Genomic DNA, 19,108 nt, shown 5'->3' with positions numbered 1-19,108 from the left:
CCAGATCCTGAGCAAACCGAGGTGAATAGGACGGACCCCGCCCTTGCCTTTGTGGCAGCCAGAGGGAGGGAAGGGGCTGGGTTTAGGGTACGTTTGGAGGCAGAGCGGGTAGGAGCCGTTGATGGGTCAGATCTGCGGGGAGCCCAGGAGGCATCAAGGAGGCATCTGGGTTTTGGGCCTGAGTAACTCTGAAGCAGCCGCATACACCTGCCTTTCCCCACAGAGCCTGGGGAACACACAGTTACCCTAACCCTGATGCTAACACTAACCCACCCCCACACCTGGATTCTAGACTGAGAGGACATTAGGTATAAAGGCAAGGTGCTGGGAATGACGAGCCACGTGGGGGCTAACAATGGGGCTACCTGCCTAAAATACCCCAAGAATTCCCGTGGCCACAGCACGGTTCCATCAGCAGGAAAAACCAGGTGAATTGTAGCATTGCCTCTTTCTCACTGTGTGATCTTGGTCAAATCACTCAGCATCTCTGAGCCACATCAGTAAAACGGGAATACTAACAATAAGTACCTAGTAAGATTGCTGTCATTATTCACTGAGACTTTAATTCATGGGGAACACTTGGCATCCAGCCTGAATGAGAGAGTAAATGCCTCCATTTTAAGTGATTATTATGATTCTAGGTAGAATGTGGCCAGGTTGCAGAAGACTCCAGATGCTGGTGTAAGGAGCTGGCGTTTTACCCTGTGGAGTCAGAGCCTGAACATTTCTGAGCAGAGGAAGAACACAAGGAAAGCAGGCAGTCAGCGCCTCTCCAGTCCCTGCAGCATCCAGAGCCTTGGAACCGGCTACAGGTCAGCGGTGACAAGCCCGGCTGCAGGGCCAGTGACTTCCAGCTCCCAGAGCCCTCCAGCTGCCCCACCTCCGGACCCAGGCAGTGGAAGCCAGTCTACCCCCACCCCCAGCATCACTCCGGGCAGAGCCCGGCTCACTGAGCCAGCTGAGACTCAAGCCACCCCCACGCCCCCGACGCTGTGGCCACAGGGCCCAGGCCTGAGACTCCAGCAGGATCCCCGCCCGACAGAATTCTGGAGCCCCACGTAAGGGTGCTTAGACCCAAATGGCAGATACCGCCCCAGTGCAGGGCTCAGTGGCCTCCGGCTAGTGGGCAGTGGAAGTCAGATAGACGCACAGAGCCCTGAGCATCCCCCATCCCCTCCAGCTCTCCCTGGCAGGTGTCTCAGAGGAGACCCCTGGCTCAGAAAGCTGGGGGCAGGTGGTCTGTCACAGGGCTGTAGTGCCTGCAGGCCCCACCTGTGTTGGAGCCGGCTCTCCTTGGTTTGACCCTTGCACCATTGGGTGGGGCCACTTTTGTGCCTGGCGAGGGGCTGGGCACCCAGGGTACCGACCAGGTCAGACACGGTGGGGTCTGGGAGTTGCTCGCATTCTAGTGGAGCCACCAGGTGTATCAACAGGGGCACTCACAGTCCTTCCCTGTCCCAGGGTACGCTCCGGGCCTGCTCTACCAAGACTGGCAGGGAGGCAGGCTGGCCAAGCTCAGCCCCCAGAAATCTCAGTTCCAAGCTGGGCAAGCATGACGCTGTCGGCACCCCTAATGAGGTTCCCTGGGGCCCCTCCCATAACTGGATCTCTGGACCAAAGGGTATCCACCTGGACATTTCAAAATATCCCCCAGGGTGTGGCCTTGGCCTCTGGCCCTCACAGACACCCTTTCATGGGCGTCACACATGCAGCCACCCTGTACTCTTGTCTGGCCTCATCAGGAATTTTATACTCATTCTTCAAGCTCCGTTGGCCTTGAACTGCCCTTGATTCATGGAGGATGATAGACTCTCAGAATCAGAGGATCCTATGGATCCTCCAGCTCCTGTATCCGCACCCCTAGTTCTGTTTCTACCTTTGCTAGTGTGGCTGCAGAGCACGGAACTTCCTCAATTTTTCCAAATATAATTGATCGACCTCAAGCCCACTGGCCCCCAAGACGGCTCCTGATGATACCTTTCTCCTGGAATTCACACCTGTGTCATCCCCTCCCACAGTGAACAGGGCAGATCTGTGTAACCAATAGGAAATTGCCTAAACGATAGTGTGTACCTTCTGAGGAGAGGTCATCTGAGAATTGTGGCCTCCTCCCTGTTCTCACTCCGGGAGAAGCAGCCGCCATGCTGTGAGGACGCTCAAGCAGTCCCGGTGAGAGGTCCATGCGACAAGGAACTGAGGCCTCTCGCCGACAGCCGGCACCAACTTGCCAGCCAGTAATGAACGAAGCATCTGGGAAACAGGTCCTCCAGTGAAACCTTCGGATGAGTGCAACCCCAGCCAAACACCTGACTGCAATCTTACAAGAGCTCTCAAGCCAGAATTGTCTGCTGCCAAATTCCTGACCACAGGAGCTGTGAAATAATAACTACCCGTTGCTGTTTGAAGCCACTGAGCCTCGAGGTAATCTGTTACATAGCAAGAGATGATTTATATGACAAGCACGTAGACTTTTCTGAAGACAGTGGTGGGGAGAGGTGGTAGAGGAGGCTGAAGCTGGGGGAGGGGCTTATATTGCCCACCTTTCCTCAATCCCCAGCTCCAAATCCTCTCATCCTTAATACACCCAGCGATTACCTGCTCCCTAAGCCCTACTTTTAACCCGGCACACTCTGACCTTTCACGGGGCCTTGCAAACCAAAATGCCCTCAGCTAAGTGACCCCACTTTCCCGAGAAGGCAGCTTGAAGCTGTCTCTTTATATTCAATTTGGGATGGTTCCATGGTGGGCAAGGGGCAGGGGTTTTAGTGGGGAATCTTCATTATTTGTCCTTCTGGGTTCCGTGTCTTATCACTGGCTCCCACCCTCTGTGATCATAGCCCTTGGTTCCAGCATTGGAAGCACAGCAGAAAATGTGATTTTTGGTCTGGATCCAAAACAGGAATATGACACCCCATACACGGTCAATGTGTGTGTGTGTTTCTCTAAAAGAACCACTTAACCTAATTTCCTTAGCATCAACTCGAAATGCCATGTAGACCGAGGGAAAAAAAATTCACCTAAGTACAAAGGGTAGGTCTTGTTATTCACCTTAAACAGCCCATGAAGCTTTTCAGCAATTTATGGGTTCCTCACACTCTCACTCCTCTGTTTCCTAAGGCTGCAGAAAGGAAGATCTCCCGGAAACATGTCCTTGTGGCGATACGGCGCGGGCAGTGGGGTCGTTTGGATGCAAGCCACATCTGGTCAACTTAGGACAAAGGGCGCTTGTGGGTGGGCTGTGAGCAGCAGCTCCCAGGCACTGCCGGAAGATCCCCGGGTCTGGGATTCAGGACAGGGGTCCAGGCTGCTGGAAATGCCTCCCATCTTCTGGCACTGAGGCTTTTGGGATGGTTCTGCTTCAGCTGTTTTTCATGTCCACGCGCCACTCCACTCACGACTCAGCCCAGCTGGGGGCTGGGGGAAGCACCTTGATTCAAATTCCACCAAGACTGTACATGGCAGTGGGGAGAGAGGAAATTGGGAGGCTGGTGGGAGGGAGGAGAGATGCTGGGTTCCCACAAAAACCCCCTAATGTTCGCTTTGTGACTTTTTAATGAGAATAATATATGTTAAGGGCCTTGCACGCTGCCTGGCTCTGAGTGAGCCCCATACAAGCTAGCTACTATGAGAGAGGTGACGGAGTGAGAAATAATTCGGGGGAGGACACATGTGAGAATGAACGATGCGATGTGATGTGTGCTGTCATTAAGGCCTGCACCGACTGCTCTGGGGGCCGGTGGAAGAATAAGTAACTTGGCCAGCTCAGCTTAGGGGTGGTCAGGGAAGGCTTCACCGAGGAGGCAGCCTTTGAGCAGTACCTGATGATAGGCTAGAAGTAGACAGGTAGGGAAGGAATATGAAAGGAGGAAAGTCTTCCAAGTTGAGGGAACAGCATGCTCAAAAGCACAAAGGTGTGTAGGTTATGGGGTGAGAGATTCATGGTATGTTCTGGAAAGGACGGATATTGGTGTCTGGGACCCAGAACATGTGTGGGGTGATACAAGATGATGCTAGAAGAGTAAGGGCTTGACTGCAGAGGGCCTTATGGGGGTAAGGTGAGGAGTTTGGGTTTTATTCCCTAGCAGAGAGGACATACCATTCATCTCTGCATCTGCACCCAAGGCAGACATCACCAATCGATCATGATGACACTGTCTTCAGGGGGAGCACCCAGGTAGCTGCTGCCAATCACTTGGCATCGTCATGCAAAATGAAACACACTGCATCTCTGCATGGGCTCTGGGGAGCTACTGGAGGGTTTAAATAGATGGGTGATGAGGGAGGATGGCTGCAGGTGTTCAGGTGAAAGACGGCAAGTCCTAACCTAGAACAATGACAATGGGGATGGATTGTTGCTGCCCACATTTTTCTCAACCTTACCTGTTCAGCTAGAGATTCCAAGTAGTCTCTTCATCTCCACCTCTCAGGCCTGGCCAGAGTGCTCAGGGTCCCGTGTGCGTGCGTGCGTGTGTGTGTGTGTATTAGCTCTGTCTGGGCTACATCGTGGGGAGAAAGGTGTTGTATTTCTGGAACTGTGCTAACCCATGTGGTTGCCATTAGCCACATATGGCCATTTAAATCTAAATTAATAAAATCAAAATAAAAAATCCAGTTCCTCAGTCCCACTAGCCACAGTGTCAAGCGCTCAATAGTCACATGTGGTTAGTGGTTACTGTACTGGGTGATGCAGCTATATAACCTTTCCACCATCGCAGAAAGTTCTGTTGGATGGCGCTGGTCCAGAGAAAGCCGAGTCGGGTGTCCAGATCACCATCCTCAGTTAGCCCAGGTCAACTCCATCTTCTATCTGGTGGTGGTGACTAAGAGTTTGAAAGCCTTGCCAATTTATGTCTGCCTACTAAGGACGAAGCCTCCGAAGGGAGAATCTTAAGAACGTTTCAGAGCTTAAAGCCATCTCCGAGCTAATCCACCAAGCCTGGAGGTTCCAAGGGGAAGCGAGTGCCCTTGTGGTGACCCCCAGCATTGTGCTGGGGACAGGGCTGCTTCTGTTACTCGCATTTCACAAACGAGGAAACTGAGGCTCAGGGAGGGGTGGGACTTGTCCTTCGGCAGATGATGGGAAAGTCACGCAAACTGAACCGGAACAGACTGTTTTGCTGCGTGCTGCCTGGTGTTCCTTGGAATCATTGCTCAGTTTCTTGGGCCAGAGCACAACTGGTGGACCTCCTCCAGTGCCCATTTCTGCAAGCCTCTGCACGGGAGAGCCTCAGCCACGGGGGAAGATTGGGGAGATTTCTGCAGTTGCTCCCTAGATCCGCCAGAGGGCGCAGAGGCCGCTGTGCTTCCGCCTGAGGTGGGCGGGGCGGTGAGAGAGTCCTTCCTTCCAGCAAGGACTTTGGGCTGGGACCCGGCTTCTCGCCTGGCCTTATGCAGCGGACGAATAATGTATTCCATGTGGCCCCTACCCTCTAGGAGAGCTCAGTTTAGCGGGCAGAGACAACATAATGGCTTGTTTGGGTCTGCAGCAAGGGGCCTTGAAGGGTGGATAGGAGTGTGCCAAGTAGCCTGGAGTCCAGTTGTGGAGGGCAGAGGTGGAACGCCCAAGTCTGTCTCCTACTCGGAGAAACCGTGACCTCGGTGGCCTGTGTCTCAGCGCTTGTCTACCCTCCTAGCCTCATCCTGGACCTGCTTTCCTGTTCTCAGTTGACAGGAGGGAGGAATTTCTGAACAGAGGTTCTGCTCTAGTAATACCTAACTCCCTGGAGTTCCTTGCACACACCAGGTGGTTTCATGCCTCTGTGCCTTTGCACATGCTGTTCCCGCGGCCTGGGACATACTTCTCCACCTTCTTCAGTTGACCAACTCCTACTCATCCGTCAAGATTCAGCTCAGGCAAGGGCTTTTTCCAGGGAGTCTCTCCCATTCCTGGCCTGGGTGAGATGCTCCTTCTGGGAGTTCCTGCAGCCTGTTCTGCTGTGCACTACTTGAGGACAGGCACTGGCGCACAAGGCCCCATAAAAGTGATTGAGACGCATAGGGCTTGTCCCAGGCAGGGCTTCAACGGGAAGGTTTGCGGGTCCCAGGAGCCGAGAAGCCGCCTATTTCTTCCTGCACGTGACATGAGCCAAATCTCCTCACCAGGTGCTTGTGTGCCCAAGTGTGTGTGTGTTGGGTGGGGGTGGGGGTGGAGGTATAGGCCCCGGATGTCAGAGCTTCTTTCTGCATCTCCCACCTCTGTGTGTGTTTACGTGGGGGGCGGTGGCCAGAGAGAGGCTAGGGCTCAAAGGTCTTAGGAAGCGTCTCTGGGCTGCAGCGGAGACGAGTGTGCCCCTGGGCATACTCCGTGAGGGGTGGGGAAAGGTAGTGAGCGGCAGCCCAGAGCCCTAGCCCAAGGGTAGAGACACCCGGAGTCTACTACTGTCTCTGCTATCAAGCACGCTGTGTGACCTTGGAGGAGTCACTGCGCTCACCGAGCCTCAGTTGTCTCGCCTGTAAAATGGGAACGCAGCAGCCACAGTTCTCCGGTTGTCGGCGGTTGAGCACTGGACGGGCGAGCCGGACGGCTGCCGGGGATGGGGTGGGGTGGGGGATCCACCTGTAGTGGGAAGACCAGGGGGCTCGGGCTTCTTCGGGCGGGCGCTGGGGGGCGCTGCGCACCTCCGGCGGCCCGCCCCGCAGCAAGTTTGCCTCCAGCTGTTGAACGCGCCGGCGGCGGCGGGACTCGGTCCCCGCGGGGTGAGCGGGGCTGGGGGTCGGGGCGTGCCGGGGGCTCAGCCGTCCGCGGGGCCGCGGGTGCAGCTGAGGAGCCAGGCGCGGCCCCCGCCCGGCGGGCGTGTGTCTGCGAGCGTGCGTGTGTCCGTGGCGGCCTCAAGCCGGGAGAGGGGGCGGGAGGGGTCTCGCTGCGGAGAGGCCTGCGGAGGGCGCGGAGGGCTCGGGCGGCTAGGACGGCGGACAGACCGCGGCCGCGGCCCCTGACGCACGCTGCGCTCCGGCCCCCTCCCGGGCGCGGGTCCCGGCGAGGCAGAGGCGCGGCGGGCGGCGGCGGGGTCTGCGCGCACACGGCGGCTCACAGACACACACCGGCCGCGCCACAGACACACGCCACGCACCGAGCCGCGGCCGGCGCGCCAAGCCCGCCGGGCGCCGCGCGCATCGCTCCGCGCTCGCACTCGCACTCGCCCTCGCGCGCAGGCCCCGCAGCCGCCGCGGCCGGAGGCGGCGCTCGGCCAGGAGCCCGGCTGGGGCTGGAGGTGAGTGAATTCCTCCAGATCCGAGCGCCCGCGGCCGGCGGAGACGGTGGGAGTGGGCGCTGGGACCGGAGGACACCCCCTCCGCCAGTGGGGGTGGGGCTTGGGAGGGGGACACAGCCAGGGAGAGGATGAGACGGGGAAAGCCACCCGCGGCGCCTCCTGGGTCTGGGCATCCCCGTGAGACCCCCGGAGGACCACCCTATGCGGGGCGGCGGGGGAGGGGGGCGGTGGTGGTGGTGGGCGGAGGCGGGGTGGGAGGACGAGGAGGACGGTCGGTGAGGTGAGCGGTTTCGGGGGGTGGTGCAGAGGCTTGATGGTGGACGGTCGTGCCAGCCAGTGCCACAGCGCACCTCTCTGCCCCCATCTTTGCGAATCGGGGGCCCTCGCTCCCCTCTTTCACGGAGTGCTGCCGGGTCAAGGGATTCATCTTCGTAGCTGGTAAGGGGGGTTTGATTGGTGCGGGATGACAGCTCCAGCGGGAGGGGGCCAGGGTGGGGCTTTCCCCCCCCACCCCGCTTCCCCGCAGGAGGGCGATGGGTTTGGTAAGAGGACCGGAATTGGGGAGTGGAGGCTCCCAGGGGGTGGGAACCCTTGCAAACGCTTTGCCCCTTTTTCTGGTGGCGCTGGTGTGGGGCAAGCAGGGAGGCAGCCCAGGGAAGCAGCAGAAATCGGCAGACTGCAGCTCTGGCAGGGCCAGGGCCACTGCCGGTGTGTGTGTGTGTGTGTGTGTGTGTGTGCGTGTGTTTGCATGTGTGTGTGTGTTTGCATGTGTGGGCTCCAACAGCTGGCAGAAGAGAGGGGCAGGGGGTGGGTGTGTTGGCTGGTGAGGCAGTGTGTGCACGTGGGGAACGATGTGTGTGCTGTGTGTGCACACGGGGCTGTGTGCAAGAGTGGACCCCGTGCTCTCTGTACACACACACACACACACACACACACACTCTCTTCGTGGCTCAGCAGGGTTTCCTCGGAGTGTTTGGAGGGGAGAGTGCTGGTGTGTTTGTCTGTGTGTGCGCTCGGGGAGCTCGTGTTCAGGACAGAGGCGGCCAGGCTGTGGTGTGTCAGCCGTGCCCAAGGAAGGAGATGACAGGGGATGGTGGCATTCACCCTCTCTGGGCTCAGCTTGGAAGAAATGGACAAACGTGGTACTTGAGGGCACTTTCTGCAGCTCTGGGCTCCCTGCTGTGTTCCGTCCACCTGGACCCCTCCCACCCCAGGGGCTGCCTCTGGAGAGCGCTTGGATCCCGTTGGGGAGACACAGGTGTTGGACCGGAGTGTGTGTGTGTGTGTGTGTGTGTGTGTGTGTCCGGGCTGCGGCTGTTGGAGGAGAGAAGCTGGGGGGGAGGAGGGAGGTGCTGGCAGCACCTGGAGGAATGTGGTGGAAGCTGCAGGCCCCAGGCTGCCAGATTTAGTTACTGAGGGACGTTTTTATCTGCCTCACCAGGGGAGTAATTTGCATGTGTATATGTGTGTGCCTGGCTCGAACACCTGTTCTCAGGGCCTGTGGGCACCTGTGGGACGTGTCGTGTCTAGGCCATCAGCAGGGCATGGGGGCCTGCACATGTGTGTAAACGTGTGTCCTAGGAGAGGAATGTCTGTGCACTCGCGTGCGCACACGCGCGCGCACACACAGGCACTGTCCGTAGATGCCTGTCCTGAATGAGCTGTGTACATGGGTGGGGACCTCTGGGCCATCGGCCCCTGGGCAGGAAGAAGTAGGAGTAGTTGAAGGGGGTATCAGGGAGCTGTGTGTGTGTGTGTGTGTGTGTGTGTGTGTGTGTGTGTATGTGTTTATGTGTGTGACGTCAGTGAGAACCTCTGGGTGTGACATCAGCTCCAGGTTGCCGGTGACGTCACTGGGACAGCAGTGTGAGGGGTCACCCCCAAGGACCGGGTGATGTCAGTGGGAGGGTGAGGGAGGTGTCACGGTGAGGGTGTGTGGCTCAGTGTGGTCACATCCCCTGTGTTGTGAGGGGTGAGAAGGGGAGAGGGATGGAGCCTTGGGGTGAGCAGTCCCTCCCAAGAGGTCCCGTTTCCTGAGTGGATGTGGGACCCCTTTCCGTAAGGCCTGCCCCCCTAATAGCACATCTCTGTTGCCTACCCCCCGACCCGTGGTGTCCCCCCCCCCTCCCCTGCCTGGACCCCGCCAGTTCCTGTTCTCCACCCCATCCCAACGGGGTTGCACAGACCCTTCGGTGACTGTGTTCTGGTGAGTGAATGTATGTGTAAGTGCAGGTGATGACAGAAAACGGCCACAGCGAGGGAGCCAGAGACCTTAGGTTCTAATCCCATGTTGCCTGTCTGTGTTTTGTGGTTTAGGCATTCCTGTCACTTCTCTGGGCCTCAGTTTCTTGTCTGTCACCTGGAAAGTGGTTAGGGAGGCGAGGGGGGATTACAGGAGTTCATGGACTTCTGGGGGGCCAGATGCCCAGCACATGATAGAAGGTCAGTCCACCTGAGCCCCATCCCCTAGCCTCCTGTCCCCCAGCCCAGAAGCTGCTCCCCTGTTTTGCTTTAAGTCCGGCTTTGTAAACAACTTTCTCTTCTCTCCTTGGATCCTCACAGCAGTCCTGTGAGGCTGGTAGGCTGGCAATATTATGTGGCCATTTGACAGATGAGCAAACTGAGGTCCAGAGGGTAAAGTAAGCTGTTGTCGTTTCATTCCTTAGTGAGAACTCCCCTGCTTGGTGGGTGTGGGGAGACCCGTTTGATTGGCAGGGCACTCTCATTTAACGGAGGGACAGGGAGCTCTGCGCAGTGGGGGCAAGGAGTGGGAAGTGCCAGGGTGAGGGGCCCAAGGTGGAGAGATCAGTGGCTGCAGTACAGGCTGCCTCCTGACGCGGTCCAGTGTCTGCTTGTTCTGCCACCCCATGAGATTCCGAGATGGCCCGGCTGATAGAAATGGCTGCATCCAGCTGCTCAGCCACCTCTAGTGAGGTCAGCCAGGGGTGCTCACAGGAGGCTCTGTGCCTGCTCCCCAGTGTGGCTCCCTTGTCCCCGATATCTGGTGGGGTGGCTGCTGTGGAAGTAGACCTCGTGCCAGTGACACCTCTGCTGTGTCCTGGCCGTGTGTGACGCGGGGATCAGCTCTCCTGTCTGTGTCCGAGGTGGTAGCTGCTTGCTTTGTGCGCTTTGCTGTGCGAGTGTGGCATCCCCGTGCGGGGTCGGGAGTGCGCCCATCACAGCTACTCTCACCGCTTCAGCTCCGGTGCCCCTGAGCCAGGTCCTCTCTCCTGCCACCTGCCCCCCACCGAATCTGCTAGGACAGTGCACTGTGCAAACACGACAGCCAGGAAGCAGATTGCCTTGAAGCCCAAGACTCCTTAACAAGTCAGACCTCTTCCGGGACAGCGTTAATAGTCCAGGTTAACTCAGTCCTCTGTCTCCTGCTGTCCCAGCCCAATCCCCTATTAAATTAACCTTCTCCTGGCTCAATTAGCACCTGGGGTAGAGGCGCTGCCATTAGTACTGGGGATGGTGTCGGGGGGTTGGAATGATAGAACCCCCTCCTCCTCCTCCCAGCTCTGCAGACAGTCCCCAGGGGGGCCCCAGAGAGCCCCTGAGGGCTGGCGAGCCACCTGGGCAAGCTTACATTCAGGGTACCAAAGGAAGGGCGCTGGCTGCATGATGCTTCTGACAGCAGTAATTATAGTGATAATAATAATGATATTAGCTAATATTCATTGAGTGTGTACTGAGAGCCAGGCCTGGTGGGAAGCTCTTTTAGGGGCACTCATTTAATCCCACAAAGCCTTCTGCAGTAGAGCTATTATTATTCCTCATTTTCCAGATAAGAAACAGAGAGGTTACAGACCAGCTCAGAGCCACACAGCAGTGGAATGAGGACTGGAAGCCCCACGGGTGGACTCTTTGTATCATTAACTGTTAATTGATGAACCCCTTTGCTAGGGAACCCTGGGCATCTTGGGGTGCCCCTCTCTCTGAGGGACCTCTCAGGGCCTTGCTTTGCTTATCTGTAAATGGGGGCAGTGTAGGGAAGCAGTGGGTGTGGCTGCAGGCAGAGAGGAGCAGAAAGGCTCCTGGGTGTCAGTCCTCTCTCTGCATTCCTCCTGTGCACCCTCCCTCCACAGTGACCTGTGACGTTCCCAAAGGCAGCTCCTTGCTCCCCGGTTCTCCCACAGTGCTGGGAGTACAGTGGGTGCTCGGTAGGGGCTCCCCTCAGAGATGGAGGGGATGCTGCTCCAGGATCAGTATGTTCCCCAGGCCTGAGTCTGTCGTGGCCTCAGCCGGGGGCCCCTGGCCACTCGGCCACACTCTCCCTGTCTCGCTTGTGGAAGAGCAGGGAGGGGCTCAGGGCCCAAATTCTGCCTCTTTTCATCCTTGATGTGTGCCCTGGGCAAGAGAATTCACTTCCGGAAGGTTCTGTTTCCTCAATGGAAAGTGAGGGTAGTGGTACCGAATTTCTAACTCTCCCGGGTTAGTTATATAAGAGAATGACAAGCGTGTAGCATTGTGTCTGGCACATAGTAGGTGTCAATTAGATGATTTCCCTCCCCCTTCCCATCTGTCTCCTTTATGCATTCCTGGTTCCCTGGAATGGGGCTTGGGCTGCGAGTCTGTGTGTGTGTATGTGTGTGTGTCCATCCTTCCCTCTCTTTTTAGCCTCCACTTTCATCCCCTGAAATGCATAGAAACTCTTTCTTGGACCCAGGCTGGGGGGCCCAAGGAAGCATGAGAAGGGCCTGGGAGCTGCATACCCCACAGCTGGAGCGTGTAGAGGGGCTGGTGGCGGCAGGGCATGTCTTTGTGGGTGTGTCTATGCGTGTGTGTGCACACTGGTCACCACCTCTCTCAGGGGCAAGCGGGGAGCCATCCTCAAGGGCCCAACCTCGTGTCTCAAGCCTGACTCAGTTTCCCTCCTTGGCCTGTTTCTATCTTTTCTCTTCCCCTTGGATCTTGGGGAGACACAGGCTGTGGGGTGAGCCTGCCTGCCAGCCTCCCTTCCTTGCCCTTCTCATTACCTGTGGGGGGGTCTCCTGTCTGTCTCTCCTGCAGCGTGTCAGCTCCAAATGGGTAGAGACTAGTGGGCCCTCAAAGAATACTTATTGAACAACTTTCTTTCATTTACGTGCTATGGAGGATGGGCTGATGTATTTTGTATTCAGTCCACACACACACACACACACATACACACACACACACACAATTATAAGCATGTCTCACCCAAGGATAACTGCTATGCCCAGGACTCAGGTGGAAACCCCCAGAGATGAGCTCCCGTCCCGAGGAGACGTGAGACACCTGGACCATCTGCCAGGTGCCGGGCGTGGGGCCTGCACACAGTAGGGCTTCCTTGACAGGTGGTGCCTGTTAGTCTGTGGCCTGACTGACAGGGGGCTGGTGCTGAGCCAGCCTTGTAAGCAGGGCTGGAAAGGTTGGGACGACTTCTGCTCTGGGCGCTGTAGAGCCCCCATGATTGCACACCTGCTACGTGCCAGGCACAGGGCGAAGCACTCTCTATTATCTTGTTTAATCTTGGCTGGAGTATTGTGGAAGAGGTCCAGCCGGCCTCTGGGTAGGGGCATGCCAGGTGGAGACCATGTGAGCCGAGGTCTGGAGGTAGGAAAGCCCGGAGTGGATTTTGGGAAGATGAGTCTGGACATGTAGTCTGGGGATCAACCACACAACAACCTAAATGACCCTGAAATCTGGACGAAGAAATCCAGCATTATCCTCTTTGCCAGAGAGCATCAGAGGCTCTGGGTGTTTGTTAAAATGCAGATCCTCGGGCCCTGCCTGCTGAGAGTTGGATTCAGTACGTTGGATGTGGAGCCCAGGAACCTGCATTTTTAGTGCATTTTAGTAGATGAATTCGCCCATGTTTCCTGGGTGGATGGCAGCTGAGGGGGCTGCTGCATGTTCCCGGGGATCTTCCGGACTCCTCCCACGCAGCCTGGGAGGCAGCAACCCGGTTTCCAGAGGAGCCTGAGCTCAAGGAAGTGAGGTGCCCTGCCTTGGGTGACACAGCAGCAAGACCGAGACCGACACTGACTAATACTAATAATCTTCGTGTTCACTGACTGATGCTCTAAGCTCAAGGAGTCCTCCAGTAAATCCTCAGAACGACCCCCTGCATCATCCCTGTTGCACAGAGGAGAAACGGAGGCAGAGTGTGCGGTCACAGTTCAAGGCCTCACTGCTGGGAAAGGCCTGAAGTGCGGTGGGGATGAGGTGAGGCTGGAGAGGGCCTCCCTCAGCATCTTGGACAGAGCGATGCCCTGATGCCCTACGTCTCCCTTCCTTTGGTGCGAGGGCGCGGGTGGAGCTGAGCCTGCGGCTGTGCGTTGTGAGCAGAGGCCAGAGGCGGGGGTGGAGGGGGGAGCAGAGAAGCCTGGAGGAAGGCGGAGAGCCAGGAAGGCGTCCCGGAGGAGGCGGCGACGCAGAGTCCCGTAACGGTGGCCCGAGGCTGTTCATCCGGTGGGCGCTCTGGCCGCGGCAGGTCCGGGTCTGGCGGGCGGCGGGGTGCATCCGTCCCCGGTGCGCGTCCCGGGCTGGTGCACGCGGGCGCAGCCCCCCGCTGGGCACGTGCGCGGCGGCGGGTTGGGCGGGAGCTCGCATACAGCCTCCGCCCCGGGCCCCCAGCCTCCAGCCGGCGCGGCCGCGAGGCCCCGCGGGGTCCCAGACCCGCCGGCCGCCGCTCTGCTGCGCCTCCGCCCCGCGCGGCAGGCCCGGCTGGGTTTCCGCCTTACTTCCCTGTGCTTAGAATTTGCAGCCGCATCCCCTGGCGCTCGCAGCCAATTTCACGGCCTCTGGGCTCGGCGCGGTGCTCGGGATCGTAAACCGGCCCGCGCGCCTCCGGGGAAGGGGACGGAGGGGCCTAAGGAAACGAGGACCAGCCGAGTCGTTGGCGAGGGGGTGTGTGGGTCAGGTGGGTGTGGACGGCGGGGGGGCGGGGCGCCGCCGTGAACTGCCCTGGGAGAGCTGGGGCGGGTGTGCAGGCGTGGCCATGTGTGTCCGGAGCCGTACCCCGCTTTGGGAGCTAGCTTGGAGCATGTATGTGTTGGCCTGTGAGTCTTTTCAGGGACCCCTGTGCCCGTGGGCATGTTGGTCTGGGTGTGTATGGTGAAAACTGTGTGTGTGTGTGTGTGTGTGTGTGTGTGTGTGTGTGTGTGTGTGTGTGTGTGTTGGGGGCCCGTCCCCAGTGAGTGGGCGCCTGTGTATTTCTGTGGGTGTGTTGACATGTTCTGGGCAGTGTCCCCAGGCGTGCTGGCACATGTGCTGGCCTGCAGGGCGGGGCAGACACCCCTGTGTCTGGGTTCTGTGGGCAGTTGGGTACAGTGCATCTGAGTCTGTGTGCACACGTGTGTCGGAGGGAGTGTGAAATTCTGGTGTTGGCTGCTGTCTGGGTGTGCCCTGTGGCTGCTGGTGTGTGTGTGCGTGTGGGCATATAGTGTGCAGCCTGGGGTGCGTCCCATCCCTGCTGCCGCTGGGCTCAGGGTCAAGTGTGAGCCGGGCAGCTAGGGGGAGGGCGTCCCTCCGGACCTGGACCTGGAGCAAGCAGGCTGCTTCCTCCTCCTCTGCCTCTGGGTGTGGGTGGTGGATTTGAGGTATGGCGTGATGGGGGGCGGGTTGTGGGGGTGGCCGAGAGTGTGTTTCTGTTTTGTCGCTGCCCCTGGCTGCCAGCACTCGGTGGGTATACATATGTTTGTGAATGGCAATGTCGAGGGGGCCGAGGTGTGAGCCCCTGCCTGCGGGGGAGGGCCAGGAGTACCATCTGGGCTGATGGGGTGCGGGGCCAGACAGAGAGAGGGGCCTCGGCGGGAAGGGGATGAGTGTGTGTGTGTGTGCACGTGTGCGCACAGATGGAGGGCAGATTCGGCCGAGACACGTCAGTCTGGGAGTCTGTGTGTCTGCGCACGTGGAGGTCAGGCAGGTATGGTGCTCTAAGGGTGTGTGAGCACGTATGGCGGGTGGTGGGGCCGAGGTATTACCCCTGGTGGCACACAGGCAGGGGGCCCCAGGGGTGGGTGCCAGTCCTTGCAAAGTTTTGAATAAGAGGTGTGCTGGGGAGGGAGAGGGGTGCTTGTTCCCTGCAGCAGAGGGGATGGGGCCCAGCTGTAGGAGGGAGTGGGCCGAGAGCGGGTGTTGGGGTGACTGAGAGGAGGGCGGCGTGGTTGGAGGGGTGTGTGTGTGTGCTGGGCATCAGGTCAGCGTGAGGGTGTGTGTGGCCATCCCCACCTGGGTGTGTGTCTGTGACCGGGAGTGAGGTGTGGGGCTGGGACAGTGACTTGGGAGGACCGTCCAGGCTGAGAGGCCCAGCAGGGGCTGAAGAACACCGATGGGATGAGGTGGGTGGGAGTGGGGGCCCTTTAGCTCCCAGAAAATCTCTCCATCTGTTGCTTGCACCTCCTGCCCAGGGGCCGTGGAGGGATTGGAAGAAGCCCTGCGGCCCCTGGCTCCTCCCCTCTCCTCACCCGAGAACACTGTGGGGTAGGGTGGGGAGTCCCCAACCTTCCATCTGGGTCTTGAGGCCCTTCCCTTCCCTCTTTCCTGCTCCATCATCTTTCTGTCTCCATCTCTCTGCATCTCCCTCCATTCCTCCCCTCCCTCTGCCTCCCTCCTCTCTCTCACAGTGATATTCATTTGTGGTATATTCGGTTACCATGGGAAACCTAAGAAAAAAGTGAGTGTACCCTTCAAGACTTCAGCATTTTTCCCTCCTCCCTCCCTCCTCCCGCCCCCCCCCCCCCCCCCCCGTTCTCCCCCTCGCCTCCTCCCCGCAGAAGGAGAGGACTTGGGTGAGGAGCTGCTGCCGCCCGAGCTGGACCAGGACCTGAGACTCCATCGCTGCCACCACTGCTGAGACCAGGCCAGGGACGGGGCTTCGCTGGCCGGAGGGGCTCCCTCTGCCCGCAGAGATCTGGTAAGGACGGGGTCCTTCTGACGGTGTGTGAGTGTGTGGCTGTTGTGAGCACGGCCCACGTGACCTGGCCTTGAAAACCCGTGATGTAGCCCAGCCTCTGCCTCCTGTTTGTCCCTTCCTGCCCTGCCTCACCCCTGCCCCCAGCTGCCGGCACCCCAACTCTGCTCCCCCCACCAGCTTCCCTTCCACAGGGCCTCTGAGGCAGCTGGCAGAGTGGTGGGCCTTTGGGGGGCTGGAACAGGTCCACTGGGGAGGGTGGGGAGGCAGCCCCTGTTGGCTCAGAGACCCCACTCCTGCCCCTTTGCCCGGCTGAGAGCCTGAGCCTGGCCTGCCTGCACCCCAGCAGGGCAGGGGGCATCTGTGCCCCAGATGGGGGTGGCAGGACCAGCCTCCAGGGGATGCCCTGGAAGAACATGGCCTCTTCTGTCTCGGGTGGGGCCTTTCCACTTAGAGAGGGGCGGACGGAGGGGCCGGGAGTGAGCTGGGATCAGGGGTAGTGCCGGCAGAGTCAATACCAGGCCTGATCCAGTGTCATTGAATTTGGGAGGAGGCAGGGGAGCAGTCTGACACTAGGAGGCCGCAGGCAGGCAGGCCGCTGGCAGGAGCTGTCCAGGCTGGGGCTGGTGGCTGCCCTGGAGAGGAGAGGCCGAGGCTGTCACTGTCACTGTGGCTGTGTTGGTGGTGGCCACGTGGAGGGAGCTGTTGTCCAGGCGGGGCGCTGAGTGACGGTGGTTGCCGTTGCCCTGGCGAGGGAGCCGCCTCTGTGGCATTGTGGTCTCCATGGAGAGAGGAGGAAACAGGGAGGAGGCTGGCTGTCTGGGCTTGCTGTCGGTGGTTGCTAAGGAGAGGGAGATGCCGTTTCTAAGATGTGGTGGTCCCCATGTGGAGGGGCCGTGGCTGCCAAGGTGTTGGGGTTCCCTGGGGAAGGGCTGGTGATGGGTGCTCCATGGAGGATGGGGTGGGGGGGTGATGGGGGAGGGGCTACTGCTGTGGACTTGGTATTGCTGGCACAGGCTGAAGCAGGGTTCTTTGGTGGGGGCAGTGAGGCACACTGGGTGGGTCTGAGCTGTGCTCCCCACTTACGTTGCGCATCCTGCCCTGTCCAGGCCAGACTGGGGTCCCTGCTGCACCACCGGCATCCCTCCTCCCATGGCCTTCTGTTGCCTGTCCTTCCCTCCCACTTCGTGGCCAAGCTCTCCTGCCTCTGTTCCTTGAGCCCTCTCCCTCCTCGGGGACTTGGAGTGTACTAGCCCCCCATCTGGACGCATGTTCCCTCCTTGTCCCCAAATGACTTCGTCCCCATCCTTCGTGTTTGCTGAGCTCTGGGAAGCCTGGCATTGATGCCTGCCTTTGAGGTATCAGATTAGGGGAAGTGACTTGCCCAAGGTCACACAGCATACATGTGCTGGGCCTGGGATTTGACCCTGGGTGCCTGCCTCCCCAAATATTCAACTCACCAGGCCTAACTCCTCCCCCAGGACTCCGGCCCCCCCACCCTGCCTCCCGCCTTTCAGAGTTGTCTCTCTTCCCTCAGTCCCCAGGTATTCATTTCATTTTGGTAACAGTAGGAGGCAGCGTGGAAGAGCACAGAGTTCCGGGTTTGAATCCTGGCTCTGTCACTTACAGCTGTATGACTCTGTGCCTCAGCTTCCCCTTCTGTAAAGTGGAGATGATGCACATGCCTCTCGAGGTTGCTGTCACTTGGGATAATATCCGGATGCTCTGGTTCCTGGCACCTAGTAGACTCTCAGTAAGTGGTAACCACCACCATCATCGTTAATTTCTTTAAAAAATGATTTTCTGACATGTCTGGGGTGGACAAGGTGCCTTCTCACCAGAGATCTGCCTCATTTTGTCCTTTCCTGTGTTCACTGAGCAGCGGAGGTATTGACCTGACATCAAGGAAGCAGGAGGCGGGGATTGGAGGGGAGGAGGGTCATGCAGCACCTTGGTCGTGGAGCCAGGACGGAACCAGGTGTGGCTGGCTCCCTGTCCGGTGCTCCCTGCCTGCTAGCTCCAGGGGCCTGGGTGTGCACTTTAATCATGTGGGCCTTGTCCCCCGAGCTGTGCCTGAGCCCCCAGCCTCCTGGCTTCCTCCCAAGGGCCCAGTGTTCTGCCAGCTCAGCCAGCCCTGGCTGGTGGTACCCTGGGAGTATCAGGGGAAGTCTGTCCTGTCAACCTTGGCACCACCAGGGGACAAGCCAGGCAAGGGACTGAAAAGGATATCCAAAGAGGACTTTTTAGGGGTTTGCGGAGTGACAAGCAGGATGTCTTTTGAGTGACAGAGATCTGAGTTCAGATCCTGCCTCTGCCACTGTCTAGGTGGATGGCCCTAGCCACGTTTCTCTACCTTTCTGGACCTCAGTTTCTTTTTTTTTCTTTTTTTTTAATAATTAAAAAAACATATATATATATATATATATATACACATATATATATTTAATTGTATACTTTTTGGCCGCATTGGGTCTTAGCTGAGGCACCCAAGATTTTTGGGTGCAGCACGTGAGCTCTTCGTTGCAGTGCGCAGGCTTCTCTCTAGTTGTGGCATGCAGGGTCATTAGTTGCGGTGCAAGGGCTCTCTAATTGTGGCACACAGGCTTAGCTGCCCCGCAGCATGTGGGATTTTAGTTCCCTGACCAGGGATCAAACCGGTGTCCCCTGCATTGCAAGACAGATTCTTAACCACTGGACCACCAGGGAAGTCCCTGGACCTCATCTGTATAATGGGTCTGATAAGAATCCTTACCTCACCTTGCCAATGTGAGGCAGGGGAATGAAGTTAAAGCACTGGGCCTGGTGCCTGGGGAGCTGTTTCCTGCAGCGGCAGCTGCTCTCTCTAACCTGTCAGCCTTCTCACCTGGCTGACTTGGGTAAGAGGAGATAGAGAGCGGTCCTGGGTGGTCCCAAGTGGCAGAAGTGGGACCAACCAGGCATAGACCTCAGTTCATCACAAGAGACTTTCTAACAGAGCTGTCTTGGGATAGAGAGAAGGAGCTTCTGAGCACTCTAAGTG

General features: G+C 58.4%; 1 protein-coding gene across 2 annotated transcripts in view; it reads left to right on the top strand.

Moving 5' to 3' along the window:
• Positions 1 to 6,668: 6,668 nt before the first annotated feature.
• The window catches only part of ELFN2 (extracellular leucine rich repeat and fibronectin type III domain containing 2), a 53,304-nt gene continuing 40,864 nt past the window's right edge, over positions 6,669 to 19,108 (top strand). The window contains exons 1-2 of one of the 2 annotated variants that reach the window (XM_029206036.1): positions 6,669 to 6,696; positions 15,953 to 16,092. The gene's annotated coding sequence lies outside the window, so the exon portion shown is untranslated. Of the gene's footprint in view, positions 6,697 to 7,143; positions 7,212 to 15,952; positions 16,093 to 19,108 lie in introns of those variants that run through there. The other variant, XM_029206035.1, reaches the window with a different exon arrangement.

This window comes from Monodon monoceros, unplaced genomic scaffold (assembly GCF_005190385.1).
Source record: "Monodon monoceros isolate NGI ecotype Baffin Bay Population unplaced genomic scaffold, NGI_Narwhal_1 Super_Scaffold_6, whole genome shotgun sequence".
Classification (NCBI taxonomy): Eukaryota; Metazoa; Chordata; class Mammalia; order Artiodactyla; family Monodontidae; genus Monodon; species Monodon monoceros.
Note: the sequence above shows the minus strand (reverse complement) of the source record. Positions and strands in the feature narration are given on the sequence as shown.